The following is a 15906-nucleotide window of genomic DNA, read 5'->3' on the forward strand; positions in this document are numbered from 1 at the left end:
ACTTTTTCGGTCGCTGCCTGACAGGCTTTGGTTGAGGCATCTATGGCGGCAGTGGCTGAATCAAGGGAAACTTGCTGAGCTTTGGAGAAAGCATCAACAATTTTCTGAATTGCAGCTTCAGATATGGAGGACTGAGAAGTGGAAGAGGAGGCGATGAGCGAATCGATTTTGTCATGTAGCTCCTTGAGATGCCTTTTGGTGACAGAAGCGTCATCATCATCATCACTCTGCACTTGAAACGGACTGTAATAGACCGAGTCAAAAGTCATGTTCTCCCCGCCAAGGAGTGGTTCTTCTTCCTCTGATGCGTGAGCAGGAGAAGATGGTGGTGGTGAAGCTGGTGGTTCGGTAGTATAGGTAGGTCCGGGTTGGGTGGTGTGTTCGGTTGTTGGTGTGGGTTCGGGTGCTGAGGTGGATTTCGGTGCGTCAGTATGACCCCCCCGTATCAGATACGTTGGTTCTTACGTCTGCAGTGGTGGTGGTTGTTGCTTCAGTAAAGATTGGTGGTGGTATTGGGATGGAAGTAGGTGGTATTTGAGTGGTGGAGGTTATGGGGGAATGGAAAATGGAATTGTAACTGGTGGAGAGGAAATTGGAGAAGTAGAGATGTGAATCTCTAGTGTAGGCGAACGTGGTGGAGTGTTGCCACGTTGATATCAATCCGAATTAGAACCCTCGTCCTCAGATTCGCTTGAGGATGAAGCAATAATCAGCTTGCGTCTCGGTTGGGTTTTTCTCCTCTTCTGTGGTGGAGACTGAGCAGCCTTAGTGGTTTTCCTTTTCTTGGGAGATGGGCCTTTTGCTCCCTTTGCCACCTGTTTTCCCTTATCAGCCTTCTTGCCTCTAGGAGCAGGCTTGTCAGCGTCATGAATGGATTTCAGCATCTCTGGAGTAAGATCCCTCGGACCAGAACGTTTGAACTCCTTGTACGTTCTGATAATCCGGCTTTCAGCAAGAACATCACCATACATCGTTTCCAGGATAGACCCGTTGAAGGGAAATTTCGAAGCATCCGACACAATGATCTTCGTGGTATGGAAAATACCAATCGAAGACATTGGAGCATCAGCGACAATGGGGACGTGGTACTTGTCCATCACCCATTTCGTGACAATAGTCCAGAACCGGGCATAAGAAATCTCTGAGTGTCGAGAGGTGGAAGAGAGACTCTGAATGAGTTGTTGCCATAGGACCGACCCGTAGTCCATATTGATGCCATTGTAGATCCCGTACATGATGGAGAGAAATAAACGACTTGCCCCATCAGATCCAGCACTTCATTCAGATAAGCCCTTGAAAAGAACAGTGAACATCCCATTCCACTCACGACTTCTTGAATTTTATGACCATAGTGAGCACCTCAGTGTACCCCATGTTGTAGAACATGTTGAACAGATGACCCATAGGAATGGTTTCTGGATTAACCCTCGAAGAATCAGCGTTAAACCCTAACAGTGTACAGAACCTCTGTTTGGAAATCAACGCCTTGTGCTCAAAAACATCGAAGAAAATCATGTCAACGACCTTGTCGTAGTGAGCCGTGGCAAAGATTTGTGACAGGAACTCCATTGGAACAGCTTCAGCCCTGGTAAGAGCAGGAGCGATTGGCAAGAACTTCAGGCATTCGATGATGGGAAACATGAAAGCGTCGTACGCCTGAGGAGTGAGATCAATGATCAAACTCTGTTGGGGACGAATGGGCAAGATATGAGAAGTTGCGTGAACAGATGAAGAATCCGCCATTGTTGAGATAAAAGTGGGAGAGATGATGAACAGTAAAGGTTGAAGGATTTCTTGCTTTCTGGAAATATAGGTGCAGTAAAGAGGTAAACGGTGGTTTACATTGCCTTTTATACTGAGGGTAAAGGAGAGAGAAGAATCTTTCCCAAATCTTCAATTGAAAAACGAAGGGTTTTTCGGAGGTGACTGACGCGTGACAGTTGGGGTTGCCGATGATCACGCATGAGAGAGAATGTCAGGTCCTAATTACACGCCTTCCCATCAGGCGCTGTTTGGAGATGAAACAGTTCCTATTCGCACGCTTTTCCCTGTTGCACCGTTTGAAATCAAATCGATTGGACTCCCGCCTGAGTCATCATTCCGTCATCTTATCCCTTTAACAATTTCATGGGAATCACACAAAAGAAAAATAGATATTTCATGTTGTACCCTCATGGATAAGTCCGTCAATTCATTAGTGAAAGCTAGAGCAAGTTAATTGTTCACCGTCAATGCATAGTAGGTATTGAATTGTAGGTTTCACTTAGCACGTAGTGACACGAAGCTAAGATCAGGAACACAGAAAGTTTGCAACCATAAACCTCAGTGGTAATATCTGAGAGTCTCAAGGGTTATGTTTGTGAAACGAATGAGATGGAGAAAAAGTAATGTAGATGGTGTAAAGAAACCGAAGTACCTCTGCTATAAAAAAAATAGGACTAAACAGAAAACTCTTATCTCATGTGAGAAGAGAGTTAGGTAGCTCATGATTAGAATAAATATGAGAGCCTAATTGGGTAGACAAGGTTTGTTTATACCAAGTCAGTAAGGCTATTATTCAGAATCAGGTGAGGCTTTGGACACATACAGCAGCATGCTTCTAGGGACACTTAGCTAGTGAAATAAGTTACCCATAATAAAATAAAAATAAAAAAAATTAAAATCCAATAAAAAAATATTTTTTTGGAGTTTTTGAATTTACGAAAAAAAATGTTTTTGGAATTTTTATAAAAAATGTTGGAACCGAACCCGAGCGTTCGGTTTATTTCGGTTGAGAAAATTTTGGAACCGAACCCGAGCGTTCGGTCTATTTCGGGTGAGAAAAATTGTGGAACCGAACCCGAACGTTCGTTCTATTTCGGTTGCCAAAAAAATAGGTTTGAAAAAGAAAAGAACTTTGACAATAAGATAAATGAATTTGGAAAAATAATACAAAAGATTTACAACCAAGGAAACTACCTTTGAGTGATAAGCAAAGATCTGATGATACAACCGAACCCGAGCGTTCGGTTCATTTCGGTACACCAGAGCAAGACCCGAACCCGAGCGTTCGGTCTATTTCGGCATACAAGAGACCCGAACCCAAATGTTCGGCCTATTTCGCTTCTTCCTTTTGATCTTGAGAGGTAATTTTTGGTACTGACTCCGATTCCATCATTCCAAGCCCTTGTAGAATTTTGTTGAAAGAAACTTCAGGAAGAGCTTTGGTAAAGATGTCGGCCAGTTGATCAGTGGTTCGAACAAAATGAATTTCGACGTTCCCATCCTCCACATGATCCTTAATGAAGTGATACATCAGTGCTATGTGCTTAGTCTTGGAGTGTTGCACTGGGTTATGACAGATCCTAATTGCACTTTCAGAGTCGCAATATAGTGGGATCTTTTTCATATTGAGTCCATAGTCCCGGAGCTGGCTTTGGATCCAAATCACTTGAGATGTGCAGGAGGCAGCTGCGATGTATGCTGCTTCAGCGGTAGACAGAGATACACAAGTATGTTTCTTTGATTGCCAGCTAACCAACTTCCCGTCAAGGAATTGGCAGCCTCTAGTGGTGCCTTTCCTGTCTAGTCCACAACCTCCAAGGTCTGCATCTGAGTAGGCTTGAACGAAGAAGCCTGAGTTTGATGGATACCATAAACCGAGAGAGGTAGTTCGTTTGAGATACCGGAGTATGTTCTTCACTGCAAGCATGTGAGGTTCACGAGGATTCGCCTGAAATCTAGCACAGTAACAAACAGAAAACATTATATCAGGTCTGCTAGCAGTAAGGTACATTAAAGAACCGATCATCTGGCGATATAGCTTAATATCAACTGCTGGCTTATCCAAGGATGGAGTGAGCTTGGTGCCAAACGCCATTGGAACTTTAACCTTTGAGTCTCCCATCATGCCGAATTTAGCAAGGAGAGTCTTGGTGTAAGCTTCCTGGTTAATAAAGATGCCTGCGGGTCCCTGTCTAATATTTAAGCCAAGGAAAAAGTTAATAGGACCCATTGAGCTCATTTCAAATTTAGTCTCCATCAGCTTTCTGAATTCAGTTGTTAAGCTAGGATTCGTTAAGCCGAACATGATATCATCGACATAGATTTGAACAATCATAAGGTGGTTACCTTCCTTCTTACGAAAGAAGGTTGGGTCAACCGAACCATGTTTGAATTTGGACATCTTTAAAAACCTAGTTAGCGTTTCATACCAGGCCCTAGGTGCTTGTTTCAGCCCATAAACCGCTTTATCCATAATATAGCAGTGATTGGGGTATTTTTCATTAACGAACCCCGGAGGTTGCTCCACGTACACTGTTTCTTCAAGTTCTCCATTTAGAAATGTGCACTTTACGTCCATTTGGTAGACCTCAAAGTTTTTGTGTGCAGCATAGGCAAGAAATATTCAAACAGATTCCAGCCTAGCTACGGGAGCAAAAGTTTCCTCATAATCGATTCTTTCCTCCTGGCAGTATCCTTTCACCACTAGACGAGCTTTGTTTCTTATTACATTACCTTCTTTGTCCATTTTATTTCTAAAGACCCATTTGAGACCAACAACCGAGGCATCTTGAGGAGTTGGAATGAAGCGCCAAACTTTATTTCTTTCGAACTCATTAAGTTCGTCTTGCATAGCTTGAACCCAATCAGAGTGATCAAGAGCAGTATTTACTGTCTTTGGTTCAACTTTTGAGACGAAAGAGTTAAACATGCAGAACTCTACTGTTGAGAACAGAGATGCTTGCTTTGCCTTCAGTTGAGATCGGGTCAGGACCTTTTCAGAGACATTACCCACCACCTGTGAAACAGGATGATCTCTGGTCTATTTGACAAGAGGAGGGTAATTTGGATCATAGGATGGATCCAATTCAGCGTTTACCATCTCTTCTAATTCAGATTGACTGTCATCATCATATAACATATCGGCATTCTCCCCCTCGACTGATGAGCTGTCAGGTGTACCTTGACTTTCCGGAGCTACAGGAGTTTCGGGAGTTGCAGTACCTTCGGGTGCAGTAGAGCTTTCGGGTGCAGCAGGAGAAGAGTTATCCCCCTCAATTTGTGAACTCGGCTGTTTTAAAGAAGATGATCCCTCCCCCTCAACTGAAGCACTATGCTTTGGAGGTTCATTTGGAACTGATTCTCCTTCACCTAGTCGTTTGGCAACGTCATCGACGATTTTCTTCAGATGGTCAACTTTGTTGTCTGCTGCATTGGCTTCTGAGAGAGTAGCCTTCTCCGGTTCATCGAATAACTCCACAAATTGCTCAAACAAATTTGCAATCAAGGCTGTGACTTGGCCTGTTTGAGAGAAGATTTCTCCAACTGATTCTTCCGTGGCCTTCAGCTTCTTGACATAGCTGTCATCGAAAGTCACAAAATACGTTTCTTCAATCTACCTCGAATGCTTGTTTAAAACCCTGTATGCTTTCGAAGTAAAAGAGTGTCCCAGAAAAATCCCTTCATCGGCTTTAACGTCGAACTTGTTACGATGTTCTTTAGAATTGAAGATAAAGCATCGTGAGCCGAAAACGTGGAAGAATTTGACGTTTGGCTTTCTGTTGTTGATGATCTCATAAGGAGTAAAAGTGAAACGCATATTGAGATAGGACCTGTTCTACGTAAAACATGTTGCAGCAATTGCATCAACCTAGAAATATAGAGGTAAAGAAGCGAAACTTAGCATGGTTCGGGCCGCCTCACACAAAGATCGGTTTCATCTTTCGACAATTCCGTTTTGTTGAGGGGTATAGGGAGCTGAGAAGTTGTGACTGGTTCCTTTTTCTGCTAAAAATTCTTCAAATTCTTTATTCTTGAACTCCAACCCATTGTCGCTTCTGATGTTGCGAACAACTTTCCTCAGTTGCACTTCAACCTGCTTAATAAACATCTTTAGCTTGTGAGTAGCCTCAGATGTGTGCTTCAGAAAGAACACCCATGTAAAACATGAAAAGTCATCAACAATAACAAGAATATACTTGCTACCGCCAATGCTTTCGATAGAAGATGGACCACACAAGTCAATGTGAATTAGCTCAAGTGGTTCAACGACTTTAGTGCTTATGATGGATGGGTGACTTTGACGACTCTGCTTCCCCATTTCGCACGCAGCACACAAATGTTCTCGATCAAACTTGAGCAATGGAAGACCCCGAACATGACCTCCTGTGACAAGTTTGTTGATATCCTTGAAATTGAGATGGGAGAGCCTTCGGTGCCACAGCCAGCTTTCGTCAGAATGTGCTTTGGATAACAGACAGATAGTTGGATTTCCTTTGATAGGTTTGAGATTGAGAGGAAACATTTCGCCTTTGCGCTCTGATTTGAGAATCACTCTTTTTGTTTTCTTCTTTATTATTTCTGAACCCTCATCATCAAACGAAACTTTAAGACCGGTACCTCCAACAAGCTAAGATACACTGATGAGGTTATGCTGTAGTCCTTCAACGTATGCAACTTTTCTAATCGTGAAGCCTCCATTTGTTATCATCCCATAACCTTTTATCGTGCCATATGAGTTGTTCCCGAACTTGACATTCCCGCCGTTTAGAAGAGATCGGAATTCCCTCAGCTCTTCCTTCCTTCCTGTCATGTGACATGAGCAGCCACTGTCAATATACCATTCTTCGTCGAACTGCTCATCACTGATAACCTGCAAAAATCAAGCAGATTTAGGAACCCAAAGTTTCTTGGGTCCACATGAGCCTTTCACAGGAACAGGAATAGTAAGAGAAATGTCAACAAGATATGTTCTTTTTATTAAAGTTGTTTCATCTTTCTTCTTAATAGTGAAAACTTTAATTTTGTTGGGATTTGTTACAGATGGTTTGGATTCAGGTTTTGACGTTCGGGCCTTGGAATTCTTTTGATCATTCTTGACTGAGGAAACCTTTGATTTTCTTTTCAAATCTGTTGAAGATTTTGGATTTTGAGTTTTAACAGAATTGGATTTAGAATGAGGTTGAGAAGAATTAGAACGAGAGAAGTTAGACTGAGAAGTTTTCTTGACTTGAGGTTCTAGGTGCCCCTTTTGTTTTTGGTCATTAGTGGGACCGAACCTTGAACCTTGGTAGCTTTTGCTCTCGGAACTGAACCTATGCTTTCAGTAGCTGGTGTTCTCTGAACTGAACCTTTCCCTTCGGTTGTTATTCCTTTCAGAACCGAACCTGTCCTTTCAGTTGTTATTACTCTCTTGCGTCCTGATAGCACTTTTCTCTGACTTGGAATTTTTGTCATGATAAGAGAAATGAGTGTTTTGAGATCGCCAAAACTATTTTCGTTCTGAGAGATTCTTCTTGTATCTCAGATTCCTTTGCTGCTTCTGATCCTTCACTTGCTTCGGCTGTCGGTGAATGTTGGCTTTTTGCTTTTGCTTTTTGTCAGCCGGTTCACTTTGAACTGATGATGTTTCGCTTGAAGGAGTGACTTCTTCTACAGGAACTTCTTTTGCACCACTAGTACTTGGCACATCGAAGTTGTCAGGCTTGTTTAGAGGCTCTGGCACATATCTGCCTTTGGTTTTCCAGGACGTTCGCTCTGACAGACCAACGGTTTCGTCAGCATTATCTATAGGAGCAGACCAGAAAAACTCATCACAGCCATCTGCATTATCTTCATTTACTATGGCGGTGAGTTCGGTTGTCTGATGTTTGGTTACTCCTGTGACCTTATACACCTGATTTGGTGTTGTTCTCACCTTTTGGTACACAACGGCCTATTCTTCAAGAATCGGGGACTTATTTTGGGACAAACGAGCAAACTCCATAGAATTTTCAGAAATAAGATTTTTGTGGTTTTCGGGTTCGCTCTTGACAAACTCAGAACAGTCGACTTCATCCTCTACAGAAATTACGCTCATATCATCATCCTCATTAAGCTCAGATGCGTTTTCAACATCAATTGTATTTTCTGAGCTCAAGTTGGCATTCAATGAGTCAAATTTTTTTATGGTTTCGGTCCTTAGTTTCAGTTTATCGTTTTCATCCAAAAGTTTTTTCAGCATGTCCTTATGGTCCTTGGACTTTATAAAAGATTCGATTTTGTCCAGACCATACATATAAGTCGGATTCACATCATCAGACGAAACTACACTTTCACAATTATATGCTTCAGCATCGATTTCATCCTCCTTAAATTCAAGGAAGGGAAAAATCATGCGATGAATTTTCTGCCCTATTTCACAGTTCAGATGAAGTTGAGTGATGTTAGCATAAAGACGTTTAGCAATTAAACAAAAGACATTTCTTTGTTTCAAAAGTTTTAAATTGTCTCTTTGCAAATAAATGTTTTCATCTTTGGATTTGATCAGCTCCGACTCCTTCAGCTCTATCCACATCCTTTGTTCCTCACTCTTGGAAGACACCTTGCTTATTTGGTCGGTTAGGATAGAATTGGTGACCCGTGTTTGAGTTAAACTGCTATCTAGATTTGAGATTCTTGAATTTAAGCTTTTTAATTCTTTTTCATATGAATTTTGTGGGACTTTGAATGAAACAAAAACGGATTGTACCTTCTTGATCAATTCATCAAGCTCATTGAACTGCACACTGAGAGGTTTTGCTGTGAAGCATAAGTCCTCTCGCTCCTTCGTTTCTTCATTCCCACCGTCTGTATTGTATCCCCTCATTAGAGATACATCCGTCACCATCAAGCACTTCCCACTGCTTTCTTCACCTCTAGCCACATAAGCCTTTCCATGAGATGGCTTCCTGACTTCATCATCCTCTGCGTCTGTTGACCAGACCTGCACGCCACCGAACTCATCATCCGCTGCCGAACCCTGCACAATTAAAGCATTCATTGAAGGGTTAGCAGTAGCTTTCTTTCTCTTGATATCTTCCAGCTTTTTCATCAACACAGCCTCTTCAACATTTTCCTCATCCTTCTCTGCCATTTTCTTTAGGACACAGTCTTTGGCATAGTGGTTCTTTCCTCCACAGTAGTAGCAGTTCACACTAGAATCTCCTTCAACTTTCGCCTCTTTCTTTGGTTCTTCTGCCTTCGGTTCCTCCCTGACCTTTTCAGAACTATAGCTTCCCTGCCAATTCCGGTTCTTATTGGTAGGGAACCTTTTCTTAATGAACCTCTTTGGATTTGACACCATCATTGCATAATCATCAGAGGTAAGATCATAATCTTCTAAGTTGAGATCTTCATCCTCTACCACACTTTTGCTTTTAGACAGAAGGGCCAAGGAACCCAAGCTTGAAACCACATTTTTCTCTTGCAAGACAATCTTTTCTTGGGATTTCAGAATCCCTACCAGCTTTTCCAATGAATAAGATTTAAATTGCTCATGAGCTTTAACCGTGGACACAACCGCTCTCCACTCAGATCTAAGGTCATTCAAAAAGGTAACCTTTTGTTCAATCAGCTTCCTTTCTATATCGTGTTTGATCATCTTACTAAGAAGATGATTGAAGCGATCGAACGTCTGAGTAACAGTTTCATCGGGATTCTGCTTAAATTCGCCAAACTCAGACAAAAGTTAGGTCTGAATGGAATGCTCCAGATCTTCATCTGTGGAATATAGCTCTCGCAGCCTATCCCATATTTCTTTAGCAGTGTTGCATGAACTCACTAGCCTGAATGTATCTGATTGCAGAGCGAATCGAATCAGTCTCAATGCTTTAATGTTGCACTGAAACTTTTCCTTTTCGTCTTGAGCAACATCCTTTACGTCCTTTAACAGATCATTATACTCTTTCTGAGTTTTAATGATTTTTGACGCCGCAGAATGAGCAAATGGTCCAGATATGATTGCTTCCCAAATAAGATATCCATCGTCTTCAGATCCTATGACATAATCTTCGAAGTGATGTGCCCAAACTTCGTAATCTTGGATGTAAAGAATAGGAATCTTCGTTGTTGATCCAATGTTGTTTGAGATGTTGATGGGATTTGATTGTGACTCGTCCATGCTTGATTGTTTAACCTGTTTGAAAGATCAGACTTGTAATGAATAATATTAGGGCAAAACAAATAAATGCTGAGTTACGTCAATTATGGAATGACGGCTCAATAAATATTAGTTAATGTGGAATAACCCTAATCGCAATCTCTTTCACATAAAAGATGTGTATGAATTACACAGCCTCTTGCTCTGATACCAATTGATGAGTTATTAATTAACTCTTTGATCGATTAGATCTTTGTAACAGGTATGCGATGAACGTAAAAACAGTAAACAAAACACAAGTATGAATCAAGATGTGTCGAATGATTACATTACTCGATCCTCAGCAGAGCTCGACTAAGAACTTCCGTTGTAGAGGATTCTAGGGTTACAAAACAAGAATGATAAATTTGTTAAACAATAAAATCTCTAATCGTTACTGATTGTCGTCTCGTTCTAGGATGCATGCAAGCATCTATTTATACTAAACCCTACAAAACTCACGGATGGACAGGCCCATACCGGAGACATATATTAGACTAGCTAACGAGCCCAACAGACGCAATACAAAATATGACCCAACACTGCGTACCACCTAGGTACACCCAAATTACTCAATCCAGGTCCAAACTCCCATTAAGCACGTATTTGATGGGTTTTATTCATAAGAACATCCTATGTGCTCATACAAACCCTAATGCTTGGATCTAGGTTTCTCTATTGTACATGCAAGTTATCCAAGACTATAAACCCTAATTCTAGCATACAAGTAATCATATTAACATAAGAATGGGTTTAAGTTATTACCTTGATTGTTATGTAGCAATGACAATCCCAAATCCTTCTTGTATTGACTTTAGAAAGCTTAGAGTCACAAATGTCACTCCTCTAATGGTTCACAAACACCAAATGCAAGAAGATGAAGAGGAGAGAGGATGGAGGCTGCCCAAAATGTGTACTAACCCTAGAAGGAAGCTTGTCCACGTTTTTGGGGCATAAGGGCTCTATATATAGTGAGGCTATTAGGGTTATCTAACAAGGAAACCCTAATTTGGATGCTTAAGCCCTAAGCAACCCATGGACTCCTTTCCTTAAAGGCCTTGGACGATTTCTAATGGGTTTCCCCATAGAATTCGTCCAACCTTATAATATAAGGCAATCCATGGCCCAATTGCAATTATCTTATAATTACAATTCTAGTCCCTTAAGTTTAATTAATCTCTTTTAGTCACAAAACTAATTACTAATTAATTATTGACTAATACTAATTAAACAATATGATTTCTCCTTTAATATATTATTCCCATAATATATTAATAAATCATATTTAATCCATTCTCTCCATAATTCATCCTATCAAGTTGCTTTGGTGAAGGCAACCCAAAAGGACCATGCACCATCGGGTCAAGTACATATCAAAATAGTTATGGACTTAGACACTAATCCAACAGTCTCCCACTTGGATAAGTCTAATAACTATTATGCGTATGACTTCAGATCCTGATCTGAAATCGTAGCTTTCCAAAATCGCTGTCAACTCTGATCCTATCGGATACGCGTGTCCTTTAGATAAGGGATCATATATTCCTCCATTCTAGATATCGTATAAGACATGATTTCAAATCATTCTCTTTGTACTATTTCTCGACTTCCGATTTATGACGACTGACTAAATGAACAAATCAAATTAGCCCTAGCCCGGCCGAGCATTTACGTTTGTCATCACTAAATCATCGAGGGGCCCAAAGATATCGCTTTTATCCTACTTTGGATAAAAGGAACGGATAAACTTTGATTCAATGCTCGCTTTCACTCACTCACCGAATCACACACAACAATATGTTTTATGACACCAAGTTACTGGTGCGTTTACATATTATCAATGTGCAACCGATTTGCAAGATACAACTCACACATCTCGGTTTCAAGAATATAAGATGTTATCGTCTCACCAATCACTCGTGATACAATTCATGGAGTGATCCAAGTGAGCGTGGGTTTAATCCAATGCTTAAATCATATTCCTAAGCACTCATGAACGTTGCAACAAACATTTGCTTATGTCTAATACTTTTTTTTAGACAATCCACACACCAATTCATGACAGTCTTTATTCATACCTACTTCCAACATATGAACGACTGTGGCCCGTTCGAATAATTTGACTGTTCTCAACCAATTAAATTATTCAGGAAGTCAAAACATGCAAAGTGAAACACAAGAATAATACTAATCCCATATGGCCTCAAACCTTTGAGTATAAATAAAACACCTTTTATTTATCACCATATCGATTACTCATTATTTGTTGTTTCGATTAATCAACTTCTTACTTGAATTATCACACTTGTCCCATGCTCTTAGCATGCACACAATGTTTACCTATGGTTCTTACTTTGTGAAATAGATCAAATTGAACACATTTCCAATCATTCTCATTTCACAACTCCTAATCCTTTTTCATAAGTGAAAGAATTTCGAATTCCTGCCACTTATGGAATATGTTAGATTCTAACATTTTATGCAATGATCCTTTTGTAATGTCACTGCACCAAAGTCACAAAGACTATTGCCAATGAAATTACAAAGTCCTCTATCGGAGATTGTTACAAGACAATTCCTTAGATATGATGTCTCTCACTCAAAGTACATTCCTTTGAACATCCATTTGCATAAAAGTTTCTAATCTAGACATAGATTTTCAATATCCAACTCTCAATATGGAAACGTTTCCATATTTTCCATATGACAACTCATTCTTAATAGAATATTATCTATTCATAATAATGTCGATATGGTCCATCCAATATGGAAACATCTCCAGATTTTCCAATACTATACTTGTAACTACTCACAAACGACCAATCCTCAGCGAACTTTGGATTGTCCTTTGATAGTTGTTTAATTATCTTAGTCAAAACTGATTTTTGTCATTCTCCCTCTAAATGCGCTAGACATTTGGAAAATCTTAGAATGGTCAAATATTATAGCATTTGCAATCGATCCTATACCCGAAGCGTATGGGACACAATGCATAATGTCTTACATAAAGATTTGATACTTTATCAATCTTCTGCCATAATATTTTATGTGCTATGTTCTCAAAATTCGAATTGTGAAGAGGAATGCCATAATCATAATCGAAATTTTAAGAATACACTATGTACCTTTGACTAAATTTATTAACATTCCACAACCTAAGCCTTTAGACTTGAAATGAAGCATAATATTCTCTCCCTTAATTATAGCAAAACAACTTTACAACACTTACGACTTTGCAACGTATAACTCTTGTTTTTCTATAATTAATATTGCTAACTTGCAATACTTTCCTTAATAATCATACAATCATAACATTTATCCTCCCACTATCATGATGATTATTATAAAACATAACACTTTATGCTCCCACTACCTTCGACATGTATTCAGAAACATCTTAACTTTCAGAAAATTAATACCTATTGAATTTCTTAAGTCCATGTTTCTAATACTTAATGCTTTGATAATCTTTTATCAAGGCTTCTTGAACTTATACACCCTTTTCTTAGATATCTCATATGTGCGTCTAAACAATTCAGACTAATTGTCAAACCTCACAATTCAAATCATGGAAAGGGATACCGTAACCATAATCGAATTCGAGAATACAATTTCACAATCACTATCCTTTTTAAAATCTTTCTTAGTGAAAGCATTTCCTCACAGTCATTTTCATGAAGGAGGGAATCTTATGACACTTAGATTTTAATGGTGTATGCGTTCCTATCCATGTGAATTTGTCAAAACCAAAGTTCACGACAAATTCAAACTCATATGGATCGAACTTTATTAATCTTGATTTCTTGCCTTATGGTAGCACAGCTGCCCACCATGTCTTCCAAGTAGTTAAGCAGCTCACCTTTTCCTATCAATGTACCTTTCATTGATCAAGGTCCTTGCCTTTTATGCATTCAAATGAGAACTCATAGGACTCACATGCATAATTAACTCAACTGGAACAGCACAGAAACAAAATAATGTCAACACGATAGGTTGTAAACCTCAACTCGTGTGCTAGTGATAATCGATAAGGTCTATTTTGATTTGTTCTTGAAACCTTTTGAATACCATTAAGACTCCCACTGACTCCTTGACATATAAGATTCTCTTGTCAATAACTATTTCTTGACAAACAAATATTCAAGAGTTAGTGTAGCTTTTATCAAAACACTTCATAAATTGGTTCGAGTTGGTCTTTGTCTTATCCAAGACATCACAGCTTTCCACATTTGATGAATGTTATAAACCTTTTAATACTTGTCACTTATTGTCACAATCTTAACTCTAAGACTTGTTTTGGAACGAAGTATGATTGACTTCTTGATTTAACCATTTCTTCAATTCTTGATTCCTCTTTTTAGACATACAATTGTACTAAGACTCACTTAGAGGATCAATTGAGATATGGTTCTTAATCATTAAGACCTATCATAAAGCATAAAACATACTCTCCCTTCTTCTTAGAATGGAGAAACTTTTATCTTTCTGCCTACTTGATTCTTCTTATTCGTTCCGCTTATTGATTTAAACTTTTTTTCAATCAATTTAGAATTACACTTATTCTTATAAGTATAATCATATTTACTAAACCGTTAGTAAATCATGACGAATATCTTTGTTATTCTTGTGGTGGACTTAATCAACACACAACTTTGATTTCTTAGTCCTTCACTTGACACTTTGTCAACGAATTAGTATAATTTCCAAATATGAAATTTCTCATTCATCATGCAACCAAGTTGCGTGATTCCAAATTTCTGTCCAATTGAAACTTGGGCGATGAGAAACTTTCCCTATTTGGAAATTCTCGACATTTCCATAATTAACATAAACAAGAATCATATCCATTCGTTGTAGAAATATGCAAACAACAATTTTCATAATGATTTCATTACAAGGTCCAATGTCAAAAATTTATTTTATTCATAAAGGCAGCGGAAAACATTTGTCCTTACAATGCAAGATCAACTGAAAACTATGTATTTAAAAAGAAAATTCCTAACAACTCTATCATAACTATCTAAGCTCAAAATCTAATCTTCAAGTCCATGCGATCGAGATCCATTTCTTTGTGATTAGATTCGTCTTGCTCTCTCACCAAGCTTCCTTTCTTTTCACCAATCCTGCAAAACATTCAAATGCAATCTTATCACATCATGTATCAAGAATCAATGAATAGGAACGTAACGGAGTTAGATAGTGGATTTTACTTGAAGCGCAGCCATACTCTTTGACTCTCTCATCTTCTGGACTCTTCAGGCTCTTTGGGCAGACTTGTATCCAACGCCCTTTCTCTTGGCAACAAACGCAGGTCGATTCTCCTAGAACGTCCTCGGAAGCATGGTCGGTTGACTCTCCCAACAAATACGCTCCATTTCTTTGCCAAATCATTTCTGATTCAGCAGCAATGAGCATGTATGTTAGGTCAATGAGGTTGTCGTCATGATCCATCATATAATACTTTCTTTTGAACTCATTATATGATTCAGGGAGTGATTGCAAAACCCAGTTCACAGCCAACTTGTCCAGGAATGACACACCCAACATTATCAACCTATCAATGTGTGATTTCACTCCTAGAATGTGGGCACACACGGGTTTACCATCTTCATGTTTCATTTCCAATAGGGCTTTAGTGATATTGAACCTTTCAATTCTTCGATCTTGTGGGTTAGGGAGAACAATTGGAGGAGGTGGAGGAAGTGAAGCATGATCTCTTGTTCCTCGATCGAATTGTGGAATATCATCTTCATGCGGAATGCTTGTTCCACAGGATTTGGGAAGACCATAGTTGTCATACTTTGACATCTACAAAACGGGAGAAAACGAATTCAAGTTAGTTGATTGATTGAGTCCTTAGTAAATCACTCAAATGAGATACTAAGGCTAGGACCCAACACAATATGCTACAACCTAGAAAATGGATGCCGTAATCTAGTTGCAGAATATTTGAAGGTAAGTGAATGACGATTCACTAATTTCCATCA

Source organism: Lactuca serriola, chromosome 7, assembly GCF_051521515.1.
Source record: "Lactuca serriola cultivar US96UC23 chromosome 7, Lser_US96UC23_V15, whole genome shotgun sequence".
In the NCBI taxonomy this organism is placed as follows: Eukaryota; Viridiplantae; Streptophyta; class Magnoliopsida; order Asterales; family Asteraceae; genus Lactuca; species Lactuca serriola.